The sequence below is a fragment of the Protopterus annectens genome, chromosome 2.part1, assembly GCF_019279795.1.
Source record: "Protopterus annectens isolate FY-2018-M chromosome 2.part1, PAN1.0, whole genome shotgun sequence".
NCBI lineage: Eukaryota > Metazoa > Chordata > Ceratodontiformes > Protopteridae > Protopterus > Protopterus annectens.
Window position 1 is genome coordinate 1604786786 of NC_056729.1, and position 25869 is coordinate 1604812654.

The following is a 25869-nucleotide window of genomic DNA, read 5'->3' on the forward strand; positions in this document are numbered from 1 at the left end:
GATGTCCCCATTGGCAAATGTCTGGTACAGCTGCATCAAATGCCAGATATAGGAATCATGGTAGCTTCCAGGGCAGCCAACACACACATTCATTATTATGCCCTGGGCATCACACACGACCTGGCAGTTGATGGAGGGGAAGCCCTTGCAGTTAATGTAGGCCCTACCCCGCTCACCAGCTGGTGCTTTGATGCGTATATGCGTGCAGTCTATTGCACCCACTACCTCAGGGTATTCTGCTATTTGCTGGAAGAGACGCATATTGCTGGCCAATACCTCACGGGAATTGAGGAAATATACATGATCACCGACATGTGCTGACATGGCATCCAGGAACTGGTGCAGTACCCTGAATGCTGATGCCTATGATATCCCCATCATATCACCAGTTGGTCTCTGGAAGGTACCTGTTGCTAGTATTCTTAGGCCAACACATACCTTGGTTTCCACTGGGATGGGTTCCCCTCTGTTGGTTCTGTGTATGAGGCATGGCCTGCACAGCTCAACAATTTGCTGTAGGAGGTCTCTATCCACTCTATAGTGCTCCACTATCTCCAGCTCATGTAACCCCTGGTAGGTGACCCTGGGCCTGTACACTCTTCTCCATATCCTCACTGTGGGTTGTCCGGCAGGATTTGCATAGTCACCACCCTCAGCAAGTTGCATATGTCTCCTTATAACAGCTATGGCAGCCCCTAGCATTTTTGGTCTGAGTGAAGCTTTTTCAGTTTTCACTTCTAATAGCTTACTCCTCTGTTGCAGTATCTCTTGAGAGAAACATTCTGCACTGTTGTTTGCAGAGTTTTAAGTGCTGGGCTGGGCTACTGTTCTGCCTGTGTAATTGCCTGCTTCTGATTGTTTTCACCTGCTAGCTCTGCCAGTAATCCCTGCTAGCTTCCTACTATTTCTCATGCTTCCTTTTTCCCTTCTGTTTCCTCAGGGGGGAGCGACGTGCATACCAGCCAAAACAAGCTCACAGCGGGTAACACGCGCGCACACATGCTTAGACGGACTAGAATCTGCTTATTCAGGTTAAAACACACGCACACCAGCGCAAACAAGCTTACAGGTGTTTAAACAGGTTCCTACATGCGTATTCTGCCTTAAATGCGTGCACTCACGCTTACACGCGTGCACTCTAGCTTACTCGTGCCTGCCAGTGCGCACACACGCGCATGCACGCCCTGCAAGAAACTTTGGTGCTATCCATAGTGTACACCTTCCATTTCTTGGCTTTCCCATGCCTACTTGTTGACACTCCTCTTCCCATGATGTGTGACTGACATCTTTCACATGCCATTGTGCTCCAATGAGCTGCATTTCTTTCCTACATTCCCCCCTGTGATGTCACCTATCTCCTACTCTGTTACTCCCCCTTATCCTAATCCTACACTGCACGGAATGTGCTCATTTCCTATGTGACAGTACAATTCACTATCCTACCACTCATTTACATGGGATTGCCTACTAATGCTTAGTTACATGTCTTACACTCAGCTTCCCCCCTTAGCAACCCCTACTTGGTGGCCATGTTGTTTTCAGCCTGCTATTCCCTTACATTGTAAATTCATGCTTTGCTTAAAACCCACATTTGTGGGTTTATTTTTTTATTTTTCTGTTTTTTTATAGCGCAGCCCATTTGCGCAGCGCTGCTCTATGTTTAAACATCGGCGATCGCCGAAAAAAAAGCATTTTTATTTTATCTTTGCATCTGGGTACGTTGCCAGTGGCCACATATTTGGCCATTGGCATGCTGCCTGGGGCATTTGCAACCTTTATTTGGAGCTGACAAGGCTCCATTGTGTTATTTGCAGAATGGTACTCAGTTATCAACTGAGTACATTTCTGCAGATAACACGGCTCATACATGGGCAGGTTTCTGCTTCCTGGATCGCAAAATTACCTCATTTGCATGCCTTTCGGCTGCAAGTGAGGTAATTAGAATATCCACGCCCTGTCCGTGTAAGAGCCATTTTAGGTGCTCTCTTACACGCACATACAGGCTGTTCCTGGATCGCGATGGCTGCATGGAGTCTTACACTACTCTTAGACTCCGTGCAAGCCATTGTGAATCCTGCCCATTTACATATAGTAATGCAAAACTAGATATCAAGATAATAACATTTTGGATTAAAACAGGATGACTGCACTCAAATGACTTGCTCAGTGTAGTTTTACAAGAAAAGGAAAGGTGGCACCGAAACTGTGGGTTTATGCAAAATCAGCCAAATGACCATGTAATGAAAAGATATGAATTGATCAAGTATTGAAAAGATATGGATTAGAATATCTAAAAATATTTAGAGAAATATATAACACTAATTATCTTCTATTGCTGAACAAGAATAATACAAAATGTATATATACAAAAGGACGAGGCTTTACAGCCAGTGGGAAATCATGTGTAAGAAAGACAAGTATCTGGTCACATTACAAAACAAATATGAAACATCATTGTTTATAGAACATAAATGTGAGATTTAAATAAGAAATATAATGTAAAAAAAGAGCTATGTGGTCTGAAGAGATAACACCCTGTTTCTGTGGCTTGTCAATTAGACAGGATTTTCCTCATGTGATTCTAAAGTGAGAAAAGTATTTAGAAACCCATAAGGAGTTCTTTAAAATGGTCTTTAGACTAAATGTGCCCTACTAACTTGAAAATGCAGATGACGTTTGCGCAATATTGTTTAGTACTGTATATACAAACATATGGATCTACTTCTAATTCCTGAATGGCCAGTTTATCAAACAACAGAACATTGAGATGATGTTGCCAAAAAGTTTAGTTTACCATAATGTAAATCCGGGAAACTAACCACTTGGCCACCAACACAGCAACGTTGTCTTTATATTCCAACATTTGATGAAAGGTCGGTCGGTAATTAGAAGTATATCCATATATATATCTATATATGTATCTATATATATATATATATATATATATATATATATATATATATATATATATATATATATATATATATATACATATATATATATATATATATATTTATATATATTTTGTGGGATAGAAAATATAAGAATTAGTTGTATAAGGCAAAATATTTTTAAAAGTGTTTTATGTATGTGTGGAATATAATACATTACATAGTTATTACTTATTTATATGCGGTTGGTGCAAATTAAACAATCGTTAAATATGAGGGAACAGAGGGGATGAGGAAGTGATGGGTAGGTATGGTGTTAAACAAAGGAATGTAGAAGGTCAGATGGTAGTGGATTTTGCGAAAAGGATGGACATGGCTGTGGTGAATACGTATTTTAACAAGAGGTAGGACCATAGGGTGACATACAAGAGTGGAGGAAGATGCACACAGGTGGATTATATTTTATGTAATAGGGCCAGTTTGAAGGAGATTGGAGACTGTAAAGTGGTGACCGGGGAAAGTAAAGTTAGGCAGCATAGGATGGTGGTTTGTAGGATGACGTTGGTGATCAAGAAGAGGAGGAGGAGTGTAAGAGTAGCACCAAGGATCAAATGGTGGAAACTGAGAAAGGGTAATTGTGAGGTGGAGTTCAGGGATGAGTTAAGACAGGCACTGGGAGGCAGTGAAGAGTTACTGAATAGCTGGGTAACTACAGCAGAGTTAGTAAGGAAGATGGCTAGAAAGGTGCTTGGACAGAGGAAGGATGACAAGGAGACATGGTGGTGGAATGAGGAAGCACAGGACAGTATACAGAGAAAGAGGTTGGCAAAGAAGAAGTGGGGTTGTCAGAGAGATGAAGAAAGTAGACAGGAGTATAAGGAGATGAGGTGCATGGCAAAGAGAGAAGTGGTGAAGCCTAAGAATAAGGCATATGAAGAGTTGTATGAAAGGTTGGACACTAAGGAGGGAGAAAAGGACCTGTACCGATTGGCTAGACAGAGGGACCAAGCTAGGAAAGATGTGCAGCAGGTAAAGGTGATAAAGGATAATGAGGGAAATGTACTCACAAGCGAGGAGAGTGTGTTGAGCAGATGGAAAGAGTACTTTGGGGGTTGATGAATGAAGAGAATGAGAGGGAGAGAAGGTTGGATGATGTGGAGATAGTGAATCATGAAGTACAATGGATTAGCAAGGAGGAAGTAAGGATAGCTATGAAGAGGATGAAGAATGGAAAGGCTGTTGACCCAGATGACATACCTGTGGAAGCATGGAGGTGTTTAGGTGAAATGGAAGTGGAGTTTTTAACCAGATTGTTTAACGAAATCTTGGAAAGTGAGAGGATGCCTGAGGAATGGAGAAAAAGTGTTTTGGTACCGATTTTTAAGAATAAGGGTGATGTGCAGAGCTGTAGTAACTACAGAGGGATTAGACTGATCAGTCACAGCATGAAGTTATGGGAAAGAGTAGTGGAAGCTAGGTTAAGAAAGGACATGATGATTAGTGATCAGCAGTATGGCTTCATGCCGGGAAAGAGCACTACAGATATGATGTTTGCTCTGAGAGTGTTGATGGAGAAGTACAGAGAAGGTCAGAAGGAGTTGCATTGTGTTTTTGTAGAGACAGCATATGACAGGGTGCCTAGAGAGGAGTTGTGGTATTGTATGAGGAAGTCAGGAGTATCAGAGAAGTATGTAAGAGTGGTACAGGATATGTACAAGGGTAGTGTGACAGCGGTGAGGTCTGCGGTGGGAGTGACGGATGCGTTTAAGGTGGAGGTGGGGTTACATCAAGGATCAGCTCTGAGCCCTGTCTTATTTGCAATGGTGATGGACTGGTTGACAGATGAGATCAGACAGGAGTCCCCGTGGACTATGATGTTTGCAGAGGACATTGTGATCTGTAGTGAGAGTAGGGAACAGGTGGAGGAGACCATGGAGAGGTGGCGATATGCTCTAGAGAGAGGAGGAATGAAAGCCAGCAGGACTAAGAATATACATGTGTGAATGAGAGGGAGGATAGAGGAATGGTGAGGATGCAGGGAGTAGAGGTGGTGAAGGTGGATGAGTTTAAATACTTGGGATCAACAGTTCAGAGTAATGATGAGTGTGGAAGAGAGGTGAAGAAGAGAGTACAGGCAGGATGGAGTGGGTGGTGAAGAGTGTCAGGAGTGATTTGTGACAGATGAGTATCAGTAAGAGTGAAATGGAAGGTCTACAAAAGGGTAGTGAGACCAGCTATGTTATATGGGTTGGAGACAGTGGTATTGACAAAAAGGCAGGAGTTTGAGCTGGATGTGGCAGAGTTAAAGATGTTAAGATTTGCACTGGGTGTGATGAGGGTGGACAGGATTAGAAATAAGTATATTAGAGGGTCAGCCCAGGTTGGAAGTTTTGGAGACAAAGCCAGAGAGGCAAGATTACGTTGGTTTGGACATGTGCTGAGGAGGGATGCTGAGTATATTGGGAAAAAGATGCTAACGATGAAGCTACCAGGTAACAGGAAAAGAGGAAGGCCTAAGATAAGATTTATGGATGTGGTGAGAGAGGACATGCAGGTGGTTGGTGTGACAGAACAAGATGCAGAAGACAGGAAGAAATGGAAACAGATGATCCGCTGTGGCAACTCCTAACAGGAACAGCCGAAAGATGATGATGATTAAATATGAGTGAAGCACATTTTTGTTTAAAGATCTTTATACATGTAGAATGAAATCTATGATATGTTTGCTTATGAAGATATGACAAATGATGTGTTGTAACAACCAGAGAGTTTCCACAATAAAGTTTTTGCCTGTCTGTGATACACATAGACAAGAAAATACACTTATTTTTAAACCATGTAATTTATTATATCTTAAGTTATTTTATGTAAATGCATTTTTTCAAGTTCCATGTGACAGACATATTCTTTGAGGGCATTAATAACCAGTCACAGATATCCAATGCATTTTTCCAAGGTCCAACTTCTTTACTGCAGCTTTGAGTGTCAGTAGAACAAGTGGCACTCTTTCTTTAGGTACCGAAAGATCATTAGGCCATTAGATTGTTGCTTCTATTCTTACTCAAGTGTTTGGATTCTTTCTCCAGTACTGACAGTACTGTATAAGTGGATATAGCACTCCCAAATATGCTGCCCTTTGCATAAAATGTTAAAATGAGGACACACCTATACGAGCTGTTGATAGCTTAGCTGGATTTAAATGATCCCCCTGCACACTTATTGAAAAAAAAAGTGGAAATTTCCTGGCAAGTTTTCTCTAGTTAATATGAATACAGCCTTGGGTCTCTCTGAAAAGAGACCACTGGCTTAATGGGGATACTCTGGTCAGCCTGGCTTTCCTCACAATATTAATGATTTGTTGATCTCACAGCTTTCTAGCATTAAATAAGTTAGCTGCTTAAAGCTGATCCATGTTCAAATTATTTACTGTGTTGTGTTAGCAAAGCCATTTAAGTCATACTGGTTGACATAGAAATGTATTAATAGGGATGAGCTTGGGTTACAGTAGACTCCCTCTTATATGGCCTCTCTTTAACTTGCCTCCTGTTTAACCAGCGATCAAATTTCTGCCGTAGTCCTAACAAAAGATAGAGAACAACAAGACTTCCACCTCCTCTGGACTAAATAATGACAGTCATTTGAGTTTTAGACTTCATATTTATTAGAAAAATGCATACTAACAAAAATCCTGTTATTCTAGCTGATTTATAACCTATAAATATTATTTTGTTGTTTTTTTCTGATTAACCAGCCAGTCGTTTATCCAGCCTAAGGTCCGGTCACAGTGAGACCAGATAAGAGGGAGTCTACTGCAATTAGAAAACAGATATACTCTTGCAAACACATGCCCAGTGCATGCACACAGATTATCCAAAACAGCAATGATTTTCCATCTTTGTAAGCTTTGGCAAATAATTAATCTGCTTTTTTCCTTAATGCAGAACTGGTCAGCAGACTTCATGGACATACTGCTCTGGCAGTTATCCCAGGCAAGTTTTATTGTGAAGCCTAAGGATTGCACTTGTGTCTGGTGGGCTTAGCTGGTTAGCCCAATCAGATCATTAAAAAAACACCACAGTGCTGATTTATTTAACATTTGTTAACTGGGAAAGTCTGACTTGGAACAAGCCAATTTTCAGCGGAGGCCTGGGGAGAAACACTGCAGATGCATGTCAATTTGTAACATGGAAGGAAACCGGAGTACCTGGAGGAAACCCACACAAATGCAAGGAGGACATGCAGACTCCACACAGAAGGCACCCCAGCTGAGAATCAAACTGGAGAATCTCTTGCTGTGAGGCGACAATGCTACAGCTGCACCACTGCGCTGTCCTAATGGATTGGAAGGAGTAGAGGGGTTTAGCATGATTTATCTAGTGCCAGAAAACAAAACAAAGAAAGACAACCACAGTAACTTCAGTCATTTGTTTTAATACCATTACTATTTTTCTGATCATTTCCGCAGTGTCCAGACATAATCATGACTGCAACCTACTTAAGATGGCTGTTGAAGACACATCATAAACATCATAAAGCTATGAACCTATGAACCTATTTATAAACAAGGACACAAGGTTTCTGTAAAGGGTGAATGCTAATAAATTCATAATACCAAAAGTGCAAAAGACTTTTGGCTTCCCCAAAACTGACGTTTAAAAATCTATTACAAAAAAATGGTGCCTCAGCTTTTGCCTTCAGTGGTTTAATAGTTTAACAGTTGAAGGCATAAGCCAAGGTGCTTTTTTTTTTTTTTTGTAATAAAGCTCAAGTCTGGGGCAGACAAAAGTCTTTTGAAGTCATTAAAAAAAAACGGTTACTGTTAGTCACATCAGATTGCATAACACTTTAAAGTGACTTCTCAAAAACTGTAAGGTCAGCTCATCCAGCCCGGTTTCCATATACATGATCACAGGATTGTCAGAAAATATTTTATTTTCTACATTGTGGCTGTTATGTCTATGATGATAATGATATACAAAAAGTAATTAAAATAAGCACTGGATGGATTTTTATGGGAACTCACAATCCTCCTCTTGATTTAGTAATGTACTCAGGTAAAGTTGCAGAAAATCCCCAGGAATCTATTACCTCAACATTAACTGATTCTTGCTACTTCTCAGGCCTAACAGAACTAAACTCACTTTTTTCACACCCAAACACTTCACAGTCAAAAGATGTATTTCTATATCATTTCTGCAAATAGTACCGAAACTGAACTAATTCCACATACAAAATTATTCTGGAATTTACATAGCTGAAAATATAAAAAATTGACTACACCATCCAACACAAAGTCAGACAAAAAAAAAAAAAACATCAAAAACTAAGGTCCATCTGCTAGATCAAATAGTATCTGACTGACCCTGCTAGAAAAACTTTGGCCTTTGCCCTCCTTCTCCCCAGAATCCTTTACTTTGCTCCACAATTTGCCAACATACAGCCTGCAGAGATGTGTAAGGTAGCTCAATGTTGCACAAAGGTAGGTAATTTTGCATATAATCACCATCCTAGGACTCTTTATTATCTAGCCCTTAAAGAAGTGAACTGGTTATAACTATGTCATTATCTAACCTTCTCCAATAGCTGCCAACCTTTATCCAAACTCTTTCAAAAATATCCCCACCAGATCCTTACACTCTACAAATAAACTCTTACTACTCATCTCAAAATCCAGCAATGTAGTTGGTAATTCACTATTACTCCAGCTACTTCACAAAACTCTGGAACTCATCCCTCTCTCACTAAAACAGGAACAACCCATGAAAACATTCAAGTCTTAACTAAAGTCATACCTATCCAAGTCATTGTTCTGCCTCTATTCCACTTCCAGATAGACACTTACCAATAATTTCTGCATAACTCCATCTCTCTGCACCTTTTCTCTTCCTTATCACACAAGCTTCTCTGCAATACTTTACAGGATCTCATAAACCTTGTGCTACAATATCATGTCATGCCCTCTATCTTTGTAGTTACTTCACCAGTGTCAGTCAGTTCATCCACGTGTCACACACTTCATGTCACACTGTATTCACATATGTATCCACTATAACAATCACTGCAATCTGACAATATTCTGTTGTCATAGAATGTAATGTTATTGTACACTAAATGTTATGTTATTGTATTATCACTGGTGTTATATATATTGATGTATTTTTCATGTATTACATAGTATTTCATACACTGTCATGTTACTGGATGTTTCTTCTGGAGATTTTCTACCTGGGCTTCCACTGCAAAAGGGGTTTGCATCCATTAGGGATTCCCTAGTCAACATATGCAGTAATAGTTGTCCCAAATTAATTTTTTTACAAAGATTAAACCATAGATAGATATTCAGATAGACATAAAATACACACACACACACACACACACACACACACACACACACACACACACACACACACACACACACACACACACGCACACGCACACGCGCACGTGCACACACACACACACTCACATCTATATATTTATATATGAATATATATATATATATATATATATATATATATATATATATATATATATGCACAGCGGGAGAGATACACATATATTTACATAATACTTTAACAGTGGAAAGAGGTCCCTGAGTCCAGAGATAAAAAAGCAGGAGTGTTAAAATGTCACTGATATTCATTACTGTTTTCTCCTAATGAGCCCATAGAAATACCCTGTAGGTCACCTGCTTCGCTTTCTTTTAGTAACTCTGTTAGTATAGTGCTGAGTATCCCCACCTGCCATTTGGGAAACCAGGGTTTGATTCTCTAATGGGAGTAGATGTTCCTTTGGGCATCCACCTCCACAAAGAGGCCAGTCACTAGCAGAGTCTCAGAGGGCTCTGTGCTGGGTCCACTATTTTTTACCATCTACTTCTCTGAAGTCAAGGCCAATGTCAAGGGCCTCTGGCTGACCAGGTTTTCAGCCAACTGCAAACTAGGTGCACTCATAGAATCTCCCCAAGATACTAACATCCTGCAAGAAGGGCTGAATCAGAAAAATAACTGGTGCCAGAGAGACAGTCTAAAAACTCAATGTCAAGAAATACATAATAGTATTCTTTCTTTCTTTCTTGACATTTGTTAACCAGGAAAGTCCACTGGGCCAATGATCCATTTTCAGTTGGAGGCCCGGGTAGAAAAGCTCCATACAATCACAGAAATTTTTACATAACATCAGCTTAATTTTGAAAGTCAAGAAAGTTTTTACACAATACAAATTGAAGTAGATATACAACACAAATACATATTTAAAGATATACAATACAAGAAAAATAAACCCAGTGTGTTAGATTTTTAGTAATTCTGTTTGTATATTCTCATAAGTAAGAATACTGTTTAATCAATTCTGTTTATTCAGCCACAGAAATAAAGAAAGCAAGAGAGATTGGATACGAAGACAGATAGCATAAATTGCAGCTATATTAAGTTAGTAAAAGTATTTGTAGAGTATAGCAGCCAAAACATTTAAGGTGGTTTAATTATATGACAAGAACAGACAAGGTTATTGAGATAGTGTTCTTTTAGTGCAAATTTAAATGTTTTTAAAGAGTCTAGTTGAGTAAGAGAGAGAGGGAGAGCATTCCAAGGTTTGACAATGTCATGGGAATAGACACATTGTCCAGCTCTTTTGTTGGGTTTAGTTATGGTTAAGGGTTGTTTGTTAGAGGACCTAAGATGCCGAGTAGGGGTGTGTGTGTGTATTATAGTTTGAAGGGATGGACAGAAGTTTGGATTATTTACTAGTTTGTGGGTGAGAGTAAGTTGGGAGTAATGCAGGTAATGAGAGAACTCAAACCAGTTTATAGATTTAAGGGACAGGCAATGATGTATGCAAGCTGGCATGTTGGAAACAAACTTGGCAATTTTATAGTAGCACGACTGCAGTTTGTTCAAGAAAGATGTGTGTAGGTTAGTAAAAATGGGGCAAGCATAGAGAAGGGAGGGTAGAAGTAGACTATTAGCTAGTTTCAACTTGGTAGACTTGTCCAAATAGAGTTTATGCCTATAGAGTTTGCCAAGCTTAAAATGGGTCTTTTTGATTGAGTTGAATATATGATTCTCAAAGGATAGTTTGTCATCAGTTGTGATGCCAAGTAGTTTGGCTGTTTTTACAATTTCAATATATGTATTGTTTTGAGAGAATATTTTAAAGTCTAGAGTTAGAGGTTTGGTTGTGAAGAGTAAATGTTTTGATTTTTTGGGATTAAGTAGCAGCTGAGCTTTGTTAAGCCAAGATTCGATGGAAGTAAATGCATTTTGTGTTAACTTTAGGAGATCTAAGATGTTGTTAGAGGATGTAATTATTGTCGAACCGTCAACGTATTGAATGAGTGTACTTTGCAGGGATGCTTTATGGGGATTATTAGTAAATATGTTAAAAAGCAAGGGCCCAAGAACAGACCCTTGGGGAACACCTGTGTTGTTGAGTAGGTAATTGGATTGCTTACTTTGCCATCTAACACATTGTTTTTTGTTGTGTAGATAGTTATGGAAGCAGGATAGCATGTGTGGGGAGCAGTTTATGGTCTCAAGTTGTAAAAGTAGTTTTGAGTGGGACACTGTATCAAAAGCTTTTGATAGGTCTAGTAGGATCACTGATATTAGTAGGCCTGCATCAAGAGCTTTGTATACAGTGTTGGTAAATGACAGTAAGGCTGTTGCTGTGCTGTGTGCTGGCCAAAAACCATGTTGTGTGGGTACGAGTAGGTTATTGTCTGTGAGATGTTTTAGCAATTCAGAATGAATACACTTTTCTAAAATTTTAGAGAGAGGTGAAAATATGGAGATGGGCCGGTAGATAGATCACTGGGGTTACCGCCTTTGTGAAGGGGAGTAATAATTGAGTTTTTCCATAGTTGTGGGACATATGCTTCAGAGATTGATCGGTTAATGAGAATACTAATTGGAATAGGTATAGAATCTGCTGCAAGTTTTAGGTACTCAGCTGGAAGGCCATCAGAAGAAGGGGAAGCATGGTTTTAGTTTTAAGAGCAGTTTACGAACTAAAGAGGTGGGTACTGTGTACTTTCGGAAGTCAGTTACCCATGGAAACTATTACATTGATAATGCACCCCAAGAGTAGAGTAGTCAGGGACTAGGAGATACATGTAAACAATAACTTGGTGTTCAACTATCATGTGGTTACAGCAGTAAGGACATCATGCTATGTTGTGTTACTTATAAGCAAGGGTATGGCATGTGGGCCCAAGGAAGTCATCATTCCTCTGTATCTGTCCCTCATCAGACTAGTCATTGAGTACAGCACATGACCATGCACATTGAACAACTAGAACATATACAGAGGTTCCTCACAGGAAGGACACTGGGCATAAACAACATGGCATGCATGAATTAGCTCAAAGCCCTATCCCTGTAGTTGCTCTCCTATAGAATGTTGAGGACCAATCCATGCTTGGCATACAAGGCATTCTTATCTACAAAGCAAATACCATCAGAATTACTCAATCTAGGGGCTTAAACCTTGCTTGCACTATAAATAGGACATGTTGGAGGGACAGGTATGTGTCTCAGAGACTACCTCTTCTCTGGAATAGACTTTCCATCCATGTGAAGGAGAGGTCTTCAATAACATATTATAAGCCTAGGACCAGTGGATGGGAAAGCAGAAATTCACCCACGGTCTGGCAGCTATGATCCTAATGGACAGAGACAGACTGTAAATGCTTTACCACCCAAGCCCTAGCCTAAAAATACTCCTAAAAATAATCTTAAGGTTCTTAACCTTGTCATATATATATTTGAGATAAATGGCTAGAATTAAAAATTAAAAAGGCCCCTGTGGTTGCTAGCCTAGTATATACCTATGAATCTTTAAACCTATGAATCAAGAATAGTACTGATTCATTGCAGGAGTGTAACTTCAGGTAAATCTAATAGTTATCTGACCAGAGAATAAAATTAACTGAGAATCAGAAACTGCAGAAGGCCTAAATAAATAAGACCAAAGCAGTCTGACAGTACTAATCAAAATGCTTAGTGAAACAGCATGCAGTAACTTCCTAATTTTAAAATACTTTAGAGATCTATACCTAGATAACATGCACACAGCACCTTCAGTAAAAGCCTGTACTCACATACACTATCCAGGTTCTGGAACGGCATGCTTCCCACTGTTAGACAAGTCAGTCGATATATAGTTTCAGAGTGAGACTGCGGAAATATCTTCGAACTTCAAGGATCTGTCATTGTTCCTCCTCACTAGGCTAGCTAAAAGTATTCACACTGCAACCGTCCAACCTGAACAGAATCAACTCTTCTCAAACTCTTCTTCTCAAAAGCAGTTTTTGAGACACTGTTTTCCCATCTCCATCACCTCAGTTTAACCTTCATCTTGCAACCTCCAACCACATTTCCAAGTAATGCTATCCTTTCCCTTGGTCATCGTACTATACGTTCGGTAACCTCAGTGATTATGTCTATCATGTATATTACATATATGTGTATAATATTTTCTACACGAATATCACTCATAACTATATGTGCAATCTGTAGAGTCTGCAGTGATTGTTCACTTTAAGGAAGTGTTACTACGGAAAATACACAAGACTATATCAGCCTCAGATAAAGTTTGTCTTATGACTGTGATTCCTAGAAAGTGGTACCTAACTATTTATTATCAATCTTTTATGTAGTTCTTACATGCTGTACCTAGGAGTACTGCTAACGGATGGTGCAGTGATGCAGCTGTTAGCATTGTCACCTCATGGCAAGAGGTTCCCCAATTCAATTCTTGGCTGGGGTGCCTTCTGTGTGCTGTCTGCATGCCCTCCATGCATTCATGTGGGTTTTCTCCCACATTCCAAAGACGTGTCTGGAGTGTTTCTCCACAGGCCATTGCTGAAAATGGGCTCTTTCTGAGTAAGCAAATGTGAAATAAAATAAATAATGGAATCTGTACTTTGTTTTAGAAATCTCATGTACTTTCAGACTGTAATGTGGTCTCATAGGTTGTCTCTGGAAGTACAACCATAGGTGTAATTTCCTGCTACTGTGTTTGACTTTGAAGTAACCGTATTGCCGTATATTCAGTGTTTATAAACAACTGTATACTTTGGACCTGGTCGACCCACGTATCCAATAAAAAGGGTAACATGCCCAGTCAGACTTTCCTGGACAACAAATGCAAATGAAATAAATGAATATATACATACATAAATAAATAATACCTTGGAAGCACAATGCTTTTTAAACTTCAGCTTTATTAAGTTGTTACTTCCAAAGCACTAATAAAAATACTAGTACAAAAATATCAAATTATATCAAAACAAACAATAACAAATAAAATAATTTAAGTAAGAAGTAAAAAATAATAAAATACACAAGTAAACTAGTGAAAAAAGTTAGTCCTGCCTAGAAGAATAAATGCCTATAATTATGATGAAATATAAGAACAAGTGAATATGGCATAAATTGTGCATGACTATAGAATGAAAGCAATTAGACAAAGTGTAAATAACTGCTCAGTTTTGCTCTTAGCCGAAGCCAACACAAATAAAAACATTTTAAGGGATCTATGGCAGCAGGTCCATGTTGGACATGCCTAATGGTGGTACAAATGTTGTTTATGATAAACAAATGGCTAGAAGCCAGACATTGCCAAGTGCACCCATGGAACCACTAGAAAGCTCTTAGAGATAGAGCACAAAACCCAGCAAGGGCTGTATATCACTGAGAGCTATATCTTGTAAGGACAAATACACCAATAACAAAATGTTAAAGATGATGCAATTGCAAAGCAGGAATCAATGCAAACTTTGCAGCACAGGTATATTATGGTGGCAGCAGGATGTACCAGGAATTAGGCTGACAGTAGTAAGTCATTATCAGTTTCTGGAAATCTCAGGTAAATGGCATTACAGAAGTTGAGGTAGAAAGAAAATTGAGCATGAAAGACTATTGCGGGAGCCTCTACAGGAATACGATGTTTAAGGAATATTCCCATAGGTGAACACATGATGATTTAAACACACCTGACACTTGGTCTTGAAATGTCACCTCACTGACCAGGGTTACACCTAATCTATGCACGTTGCTAAAAATTTCTATTAGTTGCCACTATAGAGGGTGAATGATTGAAGTGGCAGAACAAAAAAAATGTAATTTAACTACTATGAGCTGCCATAGCTACAGTTTTGGAAGTGTTAAGCTTCAAGAAATTATCAATTAGCCACTGGTGTATGGTCTGCAAGCCATCAGGAAGGAAATACACATCCAATATATGTTCCTGAGGACTGGAGATCTAGAGTTAGATACCACCAGCAGACAACATCGCATGCTAAAATAGGATCTCCCAATGGACTCTTAAATGTTGTGAAAATTTAAGGTCCAGGACTGAATCCTGTGGTATTCCACACTTCATAAGGCATTTGGCAGAGTCTTGACCAAAAATGATCCTCTAGGTATAGCTTAAAAGGTAGAAATTAAACCACCAAAGGAACAGAGAAGGACAAACCACAATAGGAATGTATGTAACTGTTGTTTCAAGATACCATGGCAAATGGTGTCAAATGCAACAGATGGATCTATCAGAACCAAAACAGAGCAGAAATACTGATCTCTGACGGTAAGAAGATAATTGCATTCTTGATTGCGAGCAGTCTTAGTATTATGTCAGAAGTAAAACCCCGATTGCTAGGGATCATTAAGCCCATTAGCCATAAAGTATGGCTCAAGCTGGGTATAGAGAACTTTCTAAATAATTTCACCCAAAACAGGAAAACTGGGGAGTTAGTTTTTAAAGGCATTAGGGCCCAATTAAGATTTCTTAACGTCTGGGAAGCAAAGCCTTCTTCAGGGTAGCTGGATAAATCATAATACTTAGAGGACTTTCATAGCTGACAGATGTGTGGCCAACACTTCTAGGCAAGCCTTAATCAACCCAGAGAAGCATGGGTTAAACATTAAACCATACAGCACATGAATGGAAATGATAAACAGAATCCAAGAAGAGGACAACACCGTCAGACACTAATGAAATGCCCGTGGACTCTAAAGGAGGAAAAGTGGACATTATTGGGACAAGCTTGTCAGTGAAAAATTGAGCAGCCAAGTCAAACTGATGAGAAGACAACAGGGCTGACATGGTGGAAGAGTAGGTTGGACTGCATAATCTGTCCACCACTCAAAATAAATGTTTTGTCAGTTTAATGTTACTGAGATCATTTTGGACAAATAAGCTGCCTTCTTGCAAATAAATGTATGGTACAGAGCATAATGCTCAGCCAGTTTTATATTTTTAACTCCAGTCTTCCAGTAGCATTCCAAACTCTGCCTCATATCACATGGAATAGGTTTATAGGTTCATAGGTAGGTACTAGGCTATCGGCCCTAGGGCCTATATAAGCCTAGCCAAAGGTACCCTGGCTTTTGCCACCCAAGAAAATTATTTTCCTGTGCCACTGTTGAGCAGAACCACAGAAGTGATCCCCGGGGTGAATTTCCTATCTCCCTTCCAATCATCAAGATTTTTCTTGAAGAGTGCTAATGAGGAGCTTTGTTTGATATAGATAGGTAGTTTGTTCCAGAGTATGGGAAGTCTCTGGGACAAGAATCTATTCCTCCAGCATGTTCTGTTTATTGTGGTGATGAGGTTTAGGTCCCTAGAGCATGTAGCTCGTAGGGATTGGGATTTCTTTAAGTGCAGCATGTCTAAAAGCTCTGGGTTTGACATAGCTTTGTGTGTTAGGTAGAGATCACCTCTGAGTAGGCGATATGCAACAGAGTAAAGCTGCAGTTTTTTGAGAAGGTCTGCATAGGGCATCTCTTTGAGGCTGGTAATCCTCTTTGTGAGGTATTTCTGTGGCCTTTCCAGTTGTTGTAGATGTCTTGTGAGGTACATACCAAAAGGGGCATTGTACTCTATAATGGGTCTAATGAGTGACGAGTAGAGGGGAACAATGATCTCTTTTTTTCCTGGATGTGAAACCTTTTGTGATGAGGTGTGCCATGTAGAAGGATTTCCTGACTACTGTGGCAATGTGATTATCAAAGGAGAGACTACTGTCCACCTGTGTCCCAAGGTCTCTTATCACACATTTGGTGTTAAGTAGACTACCACCTATGTGGTAGTTCGTGGGTAGTGAGTTTTTACCAGAAGGGATGACAATGCACTTTTTGGCATTGAGCTTGAGGCCATGGCTTTGACACCAGGCATCTGTCTCAGCGAGGCCCTTTTGTAGGATGTCCACATATTTTGGAGTTTTGATTATGGCTCCTAGTTTGCAGTCGTCTGCAAACTTCATTAGCCAAAGACCTTCTGTGTTGGCTTGTACTTCAGAGAAGTAGATACCAAACAGGAGAGGACCCAGGACTGAACCCTGTGGTACTCCACTTGTCACTGGTCTGAAGTTGGATTTGGAGTCTGCTACTTTCACAGTGTGGGTTCTGTCAGTGAGCCAGTTGGCAACCCATCTTGTGACATAGGGATTTATACCTAGTTTAGTGAGTTTATCTATAATTCCAGAGTGGGGGATGGTGTCGAAAGCCTTGGCGAGATCTAGATAGGCTGTGTGAACCACCTTACCCTCATCTATGGCTTTGGTGACTGCTTCAAAGAAGTCTATCAGGTTTAGGAGACATGATCTGCCTTTTACGAACCCGAACTGGGTGGGGTCCTGAGTTTGGAGATTACCAATGTCATTGTTTATAAGTTCCATGATGATACATTCCATAACCTTGCAGACCAGGCTCATTAGGCTAATGGGGCAGTAGTTTCAGGGGTCTGTGGTGGCTCCCCCTTTGTGGAGTGGGATAACTGTCACTGTACACCATTCAGTGGGCACATAGCCTGAGGTGAGGCTATGATTGAATATGGTACTTAGGTGGGGTACCAGTTCATTCTGTAGTTCATGTAGAACTCAGCCTGGGATGTCATCAGGTCCCATGGATGCTGTGTTCTTGGCTTTGGATAGTGTGTTTTTTACCTGTGCAGCCGTGATTACCGGAACTTTACATTCTTCTAGTATAGAGATGGGCCCTTTAGGGGATGACAGAAGGGTAAAGTTAGCACTGAACCTATCTGCCAGGATGTTGGCAATATCAGTTGGTTCTGTATATTTAGTGCCATTGTGCTGTAACTCAGAGCAGATCTGAGTTGTCTTTAGAGTCAGTGGCGATTTTGTTTTCAAAACTAGCCTCTTACTGAGGCTGACCAAGGAGTTTCTCCAATCATGGGATTTTACTCTTTTTTGCAACAGTTTCTTTCTTCTGTTGTAGAGTTTGTTTATGGCAGGGGACCACCAGATTGGCTTCCTTTTTTTGGAGGCTAGCATCTTGGTTCTGTTAGGGATTGCATGATCCATGCACTTGTGTAAGTGCTTATAAAGTGCATTTGTGTAGGATTCAGCAGTCATACCTCTATTGTCTGTCAGCATGGGTGTTGTGAAGTTTGCCACTTCTGTCTTAAGAAGCGTGAAGTTGGCTTTGGAGAAATTTTTTACTGTGGTTTCCCTAATGGGGGGTGGGGGAGGGATGTGGATATCTAGGGTGATTAGCTTGTGGTCGGATCTGACCAACGAGGAATTGACCTCTGGTGTGGAGCACCCATTGCCCATGTTGGTAATAACCAGGTCTAGGATATTGCTGCTCCTGGTGAGGGTGTGGATAAGTTAATCCATGGCATTGGAATTTATGAATTCCAGAAAACGTTGAGCACAAGTGCTGGTACATGAGTAGTTTTCCCAGTTAATGGTAGGGTAGTTGAAATCGCCCATTATTAGGGTGTTAGGTTGTATCCTAATATTTTCCAGTGTATTAACAAAGAGGAGTGGGAATCCTGGGACATGGTGGGGGATCTGTAGCAAGCTACAATTTAGATTGCGGTCTTGCCCAGAGTTAGTTGCACTTGAATAATCTTGGATGCATTATGCTGAGCAACTAGCCTGGAGGTGTAGATATCCTTAATGAATATGGACACATCTCCGCCTTTAGTGTTTCGGTCCAGGTTAGGTGGCCGAAAGGTGTGGTATGAATTATAGCCTGGTAATGCAGGGGTACTCTCTGGAGCCTTGAACCAGGTCTCGGTCACTGCACAGATGTCGATGTTCTTCATTTTAAGGAGTGCCTCGAGAGAGTGCATTTTGAGGTTTAGACTTCTAGCATTGAGTAGCAATACCCTCAGATTCTTCTTGCCTGTACCTGTTAGGGTGGTGAATTTGTCATTTGAACCTTGCCTAAAAAAGGCACTATAGGGGTGGCTAGAGCCTTAGCCAGTATCTGGAATCCGAGGGGCGACAGGTGCAGGCCATCTCTGGCAAAGCATCGTGGCTTGTCGATCATGTCATCCCAGGCAGACAGATACTGGATCCCCTTAGAATGACACGAGAAGCTTAGCCAATTGTTGAAGTCAATAATTTTGCCCTTGTACTGTGGTATCATTCTGGGTGATGGCAGGATGCTACTCAGGGCTAGGGTCATACCTGCCTGGGCTACAAAATCAGACAGCTCCTCCATGTCCCTTTTCATGTAGTCCAAGGAGGTACAGCTCAGGTCATTCACACCAACATGGACAATGACAGAGTCATATTTGTACTTGTTGTGGAGTGACCTGAGTGCATGCATTATGTGGCGGATCCTGGCACCTGACAGGCAGCTGACAGTAACTTTCTCCTTGTTTAGCCTGGTGAGTGGAACATCAGTGTGCCTGACTATAGAGTCACCTATGACTAGAGTGTTGGGTACGTTGTTATGCCTTATGGGCTGTGGTTGAGTGGCACTCTGAGTTTGTGGGCTATGTGTCATTTGGGTTGTGTTGGGGGGTGGAGGTTGCTTGTGTTTCTGCTTTGGAGGTCCCTGTTGCTTGGGCAGGTTTTTACTGAGAGCCTCCACGAATGTAGGTGTGTGTTTTGTGTTTCCATGTGTGTGTTTTGGTGGTGTAGGTTTTGAGGGACTATGTGCTGAGTGTGGTGTGGTGCAAGTGTTTACCTTCTCCTCTTGATTGTCTAGTCCAGTCCTGGGTGAAGAGAGGTTTGCTTCCAGTTTGGCTATATAAGTGCATCTCTCACAGGTTGTAGTGTTGGGTGGTAGAAGGAGAGGGCTGTCTGTGTACATGAGGCAATTACTGCATTGCCCCCAAGATGCCCAGATTCATCAGGTAGACAGGAGAGAACACCGGGAGCTGACCCTTAGACATGCCTGGATAGGTGCTTATCAGTTAAGTACTAGAAACTGTTTTCCTCTAGATAGTGAGGAAAGTTGAGTGCTGTAGTAATTTGTAGCTTATTTAGTGCTTACAAAAAGTTCTGAACAAGTGCTGAGCTCAAAGAAACAGATGAGTGCTGAAACAAAAAAACTGGCTAGTTCTAAGAAACAAAATTAAGCTAGAAGGCTTCCCTCCAACACAGAAAAGCTTGGGTGCCTAGAAGCCTACAAAAAGGCACTATGGAAGAGGCAAGAACCTTTGCCAGCAGCCAAAAGCCTAGTAGTGCAAGGTGCAAACTGTCTCTGGCAAAGCAGCAAGTTGTGTCGACCATGTTATCCCAGGCTGACAGAAACTGGATCCCTTTTGATTTACACCAAAAACTAAGCCAATTATTCAAATCAATCATTTTTTGTTTATATTGTGGCATCATTCTAGGTGAGGGTAATATGCTGCTCAGTGCTAAGGACATACCTGCCTGGGACACATACTTGGAGAGCTCAATCATGTCTCTCTTCATATAGTCCATTGAGGTACAGCTCAGGTTGTTCACTCCTTGAAATGAAGGAATGTTGTAATACTTTTCATATCCTTCTGAGACTTTTTCTTTCTGACACTTCTTCAACCCCCACCTAAGGAAGGTACTAGCAGTCTCAGTGCATCCAGATCATATAAAAATTTCTACACCTTTATCTATGTGAGGCACAAACTATGTATGTTTTCTTCAACAGCCACCTACTGATGCATTGCGACTGCTAGTACCTTCCTTAGGTGGGGTTTGAAGATGTGTCAGAAAGAAAAAGTCTCCAGAAAGATATGAAAAGTATTACAACATTCCTTCATTTCAAGGAGTGAACAACCTGAGAGGTACCTCAATGGAATATATGAAGAGAGACATGATTGAGCTCTCCAAGTATGTGTCCCAGGCAGGTATGTCCTTAGCATTGAGCAGCATATTACCCTCACCTAGAATGATACCAAAACAAAACTGGAAAGCAGAACCAAGCTGGATAAAAATGGCACGGACTGTTTTATTCAAGGTAAGCGCTTTCAGCTTTATAGCAACTTTAATGTGAGACAGCTTCTCTTTGAATAATATATTTAATTATTTTACTATCCTTAAGCATTCAGTTTTTTATGCTATTGAGTGGTTTTTAATGTAGCTTGTAACTTTGTTGTATTATATACACTTTATATTAGTTTTTTGTATGAATAGGTGCTTCTTGAGTAAACATTTGTTTGACACTGACTAAAAAGATTAAGAAAGGAAGGTTTTATAATATGATGATTATAGGTGTAACCATTTTAAATTGATTCATGACAGTGATTGGTTTATTAACGTTTAATGAATGTGAACTACTTTTTATATAAAAATAGAGCTGTGTGGAGTGACTTTTGTCTGATGAAGGCTGGGCATTTGCTTAGCTGAAAGCGCTTACCTTGAATAAAACAGTCCGTGCCATTTTTATCCAGCTTGGTTCTGCTTTCCAGTTTTGTTTTGGTTTTGTTTCTCACCTAGAATGATATCACAATATAATCAAAAAATAATTGATTTCAATAATTGGCTTAGTTTTTGGTGTAATTCAAAAGGGATCCAGTTTCTGTCAGCCTGGGATAACATGGTCGACACAACTTGCTGCTTTGCCAGAGACAGCTTGCACCTTGCACTACTAGGCTTTTGGCTGCTGGCAAAGGTTCTTGCCTCTTTCATAGTGCCTTTTTTAGGCAAGGTTTCAAAAACAAAATTGTCAACATGAAAATTGACAACCATAACAAAATAACGGTTATGCTGTCAAACGCTAGGAGCTTAAACCAAAACCTGCACACCCTGGAAGCACTTCTATCACTGGAGGATGTAGATGTCTGTGCAGTCACAGAAACCTGGTTTAGGGCCTCAGAGAGTACCCAGGTCTTGCAAGGCTACAATGCCTTCCACACGTTCAGACCACAAAATGAATGTGTGAGAACCAAAGGAGGTGGTGTTTCTGTCTATATTAGAGATAAATTCACCTCCCAACTAGTTAGGCTGAACAACTCCATGGAGTTACTTCAAGTTCAGATTACTGTGATAAGACCAACATTCAAGTCATAGCTAGGTATAGATCATCCTCCATGGATCATGATGCCCATGAGGCCTTCTTGACCAAACTGGAGTCAATCCAAATATTACCAAACACTGGTCATGGAGGATTTCAATTATCCCACCATCACCTGGGAAACCTACTCTAACCCTCACTCACTAGTGCAAAACTTCCCTGACTTTGTTAATTCAAATGCCCTAGAACAAATTATTCAAACCCCAACAAGAGGAACAAACATACTAGATCTGGTCCTCACTAACATGACAAACGGATACACCACCGCAACTGTTGGACCCTCATTAGTTAAATCTGACTACAAATCAGTCACCTTCAAACTGGTACCAACAGCAGAACTTACAAAAAAGTGAAGTCAGACTAAACAACTTCACCAAAGCAAACTATACCCTCTTAGGGGAAGATATAAATGCATTTCATGCCCCCACCTCCAGCTGGAAATGGTAACTACACCAAAGCTTACACTAAAGCCCTGTACAATCACTTGCATAAGTGTATAGACTCAGCTGTTCCAGGAAGAATCAAAGCCAGAGCCCCAAGTAAAAAAAGCTGCCCTGGTGGACATCCAGCATTGACAAACGTTACAACAAATGCAAAAAGGTTCTGTCTAAGAAAACTAAGGCAAGGCCCCAGCAGTGGAAAAGCAACCTCCACAGGTGGAAAATATGACACCATATTAAATCCTTTAAGGGCAACATTGAGAAAAACTTAGCAATCACAGCCAAGGATAATCATAAGGCCTTTTACAGCTATGTATGTAGCTTAAAAGGTATGACCCAAGCATGTGCCAAACTAGTGACTAACGGTATTACACACACTGATCCTGCAGAGGTAGCAAACCTTCTAGTAGACAGATTTGGTGAAAATTTTACTCCCTTATCCCTTCCAAGCATATAACAATCATTGCCTCCAATTTCCCCCCAACCCTACATATCCAAACAGCAGGTCATTAAAGTCTTGCTAAGGCAAAAAACGCAGCCTCTATGGGACCAGACGGCATCCTAGGCTGTCTTCTAAACAAACTAAAACATGAACTATTATCACCATTAAATATTCTATTCAATCACAGCCTAACCACTGGCTTTATTCTTTTGTAATAGAGAACAGCAACAGTTATTACCTCCACAAAGGTGGCTTAGCAACAGACCCACGGAATTATAGACGCATAAGTCTGAACAGCCTCATCTGTAAAGCCATGGAATGTATCATCATGGACCTCATAAATAAAGACATAGGTGACCTCCAAACCCTAGATCCAATGCAATTCGGCTTTGTCAAGGGGCAGATCCTGCCTGTTAAACCTGGCGGATTCCTTCAAAAATCTGACCAGAAACATTGATGAGGACAAATATATGCACACAACATACCTCAACTTGGCAAAGGCCTTTGACACAATCCCACACTCAGACTTTACCGACAAACTTAGCACACTGAATGTAAACCCCTTTGTTGTAAGATGGGTTGCCAACTGGCTCACAAACTGGTGACACACTATGAAAGTGGGTGACTCCACATCAACCAGCAGACCTGTCACCAGTGGGGTACCACAAGAGTCAGTGCTGGACCCCCTACTGTTTGTTATATACTTCTCAGACGTTCAGGCCAAAACTAAGGGGTTGTGGCTGATCAAGTTTGCAGACAACTGCAAACTGGATGCAATTACTGAATCCTCAAATGATGTCAATATATTTCAGGAGGATCTTACACAGACCAATTACTGGTGTCTTAGTCACGGTCTCAAACTGAATGCAAAGAAATGCAGAATCATTCCCTTCAGTAAAAACAATGTCCCTTCATACTATCAAATTAACAACAATGCCCTACGTATCTACAAAGTGGTAAGAGATCTGGGATCACAAATAGACTGTGACCTTAACTTTGCCACCATGTGTCTACTGTAGTAAGGACGACTTTCCATGTAGCACACTTGATTAGCAATGGCATCACCCCTAAAACGAAGGAGGTTATAACCCCTCTGTACTCATCACTAAACAGGCCCATAATTGAGAATAACACCCCTTTTGGAATGTACTGTACAAAGCACCTGCAGCAATTGGAGCTCCTCAGAGGTTTCTAACTAAGAAGATAAGAGGACTGCAGCATGTGTTTACACAGACCGACTAAGGTTCCTGTCACTATACTCAGTATCATATAGACTTCTTAGGGGAGACTTATGCTTGTCTTACAGAGCAATCTCTGACCCAAACATAATGAATTTAGTACACATATGTAAATAAAATGGCCTAAAATTCTTTATCAACCTGACAAAACCCCTATACTATCAAGCCTGATTCACCCATACCACAACCTAAGTCCCTTAGATCTGCACACAAACTTCTTATAGACACTGTCAAATCAAACAACAAGGCCGGAGACTCTCTTTTCTCAAACACTGTTGGAAAATATTGGAACCTGCTTCCCTCTGAACTCTCATCTATTCCCTCAAAATCTCTCTTTAAAAAGAAACTCAAGCTTTACCTCAAAACACAATGGCTGTGCCCCTGTACCAATCCTGACTAACATGAATTCATATTCATCTGACTTACTTCACCCCTAACTAAATTCACTTTCTTTTCATCTATTTTCCATTTCCCTCTCTATGTAAATGTTATTACATACTTCTTGCTGTCATGTTCTACAATACTTTCTTCACTCCATTACTTTTTATACCACTTGATTATTATTATATTTTTATATTTGAATGTAGTTCTTAATAGTTTTTATACTTAGCATCAGTAAAGTTTTATAAGTGGAGCTTATCTCCCCAGGCCTCTACTGAAAATGGACATATATCCAGCTAGACTAGCCCGGTCAACAAATGTAAAATAAAAAATAAAAAAAATAGAGCTACTCATTTCAGGGACCTTAATATGGCCTGCAAATTGAATAGGGTGTGCTGGAGGGACAGATTTGTCTCACAGCAACTGCCACATCTTTGGAATAGACTTCCAATTCATGTGAAGCTGAGCAGCTCTATGACACTGTTCAAAAGAAACATAGACAAGTGGATGGGGTACCATAAATTCTTACCAGGGATAGCACTCACTACCCTCCTGGACATGGGCAGTCATTAATAAATACAATCGTGGGTATTGACTAAAGTATCTATGGTATTACATTGGGATGAAACAGCTAGGCTTGAAATGACCTCCTGGTTGACAGCCTAGTAACCTCCTATGATACTATGATCCTAAGATTGGCAGGAAGTAAAATGCAGTAGCTGAAATCCAGAGTAGACAGGAAGTTGCCAGATCATGAGACTGGTTCTATCACCACCAGGTTTGAGGTCTTGATATCATCTCAGAATATCTAGTCTAATGTTTGTCCTATTTTATACATTGCAGTGGTAATGACCTGTGCAAATCCAAAGCCTTGCATAACCCAACTCCGTTCCTTAGCAAGCATCACTGATTCATAGATTCATAGTTTGTTACTAGCCTAATGGCCTTTCTAAGCTTAGCCAAGTTTTCCCGAAAGAATAATGACATCCTGTATGCAAATAGGACATTGACAGCCAGGCATATATAACCTACTTTTCTCCATAAGGGACATGGGTGCCAGGCCCAGTGTAAATTTCATATTTCCCTTCCACTGGACTAGGTTGGGTAACAGATGAACTCAGCTTAACATGGATGGGAAGCCTGTTTCATAGGAAGAGCGGTCTCTGGGAGACATATCTGTCTATAGTCATGTTCAGTTTAAGTCACCATCCTTAGATCTTG